This window comes from Octopus bimaculoides, chromosome 25 (assembly GCF_001194135.2).
Source record: "Octopus bimaculoides isolate UCB-OBI-ISO-001 chromosome 25, ASM119413v2, whole genome shotgun sequence".
NCBI lineage: Eukaryota > Metazoa > Mollusca > Cephalopoda > Octopoda > Octopodidae > Octopus > Octopus bimaculoides.
The window spans coordinates 13,504,236-13,505,533 of record NC_069005.1 but is presented as its reverse complement, the minus strand read 5'-3'; positions in this window follow the sequence as shown (position 1 = coordinate 13,505,533).

Sequence of the window (1,298 nt, the reverse complement as noted above, 5' to 3'; positions counted from 1 at the left end):
GTACTACTACTATTAGTGCTGTTGCTACTACCACTGCCCCTACTGCTATTGATGATGATGATGATGATGATGATGATCACGGCGACGACGACGACAGCAACGGCGATGATGATCAGCTCTCTGCCAAAGACAAAAAGAAAAAGAGAAAAACGAAAAAAAGAGACATAGTCATTCTAATTAGCTCTGACTGATTGGCAGCTCATTAAGTTTGGCGGCGACGGTTTGTTGTCTAAACATTCTGGAAAATGTCCACGGCTGAGGAGGGGGTATGTGTGGTGGTGGTGATGATGACGGTGGTGGTTGGTGTCAGTGGGAATGAAGATTTAAGGAGAGGAGAAGTGGTAGTAGTAGTAGTAGTAGTAGTAGTAGTAGAAGAAGAAGAAGAAGAAGAAGAAGAAGAAGAAATAACAGGAGGTGCTATGGAAGAGAAGAAAAACGAGGCAAGGAATCTAAAGGTTATCAGAACGTCTGTTCGTCTGTTGATTGTATAAATTTCTAGAAGCTGCATAAAATTGCATATATAAATAAGATAATATGCCATCATCTATACAGTCTGGAGTGCTGGTAGATTTACCTTATATACACCCACCGTTAGATATTAGCAAATCATTGTAATCCCCACCACGTCTGAGTCAATTAACCTTGCAATAAATATAATGTGTTTTATTTATTTGTCTTTCATTCTTTTTTTTCTTGTTTCGCTTATTGGGTTGCAGCTAGACCATGCTGGAGTATTATTGCCTTGAAGGATTTTAATCTATCACTTCGGGTCTGGCATCTATTGTATTTTATTTTATCGGTTTCTAAATTGCCGAATCTCTAAGTTATGTCGACGTAGACAATATTGGTCGTTAGGTGGTAAGAGACAATCAGAAACAAGAACACTCGCACACACACACACACACACACACACCACAAACGACACACACTGACACACTCACTCATATTTGCATACATACATACATACATACATACACCACCACGACACTACCGGTATCTATTTTTAAAGTCTGACATTTATTATATCGGTAATGCGTTTGTCGAACAGCTAAGTTAAGTGGACCAAAATAACACAGATTCTCAAGTTGTAAGAAACATTCAGAAACACACATACACAAACACACAGACACACACACAAACACACACACACACACACACACCACCACCACCACCACATTACCTCATTATTTTTAAAGCCTGATATTTATTCTATCGGTATAATTTTTGCCGAACCGCAAAGTTATGTGAACGTAAACAACACAGATATTCAAGTTGTAAGACATTCTCAAACAGAGAGA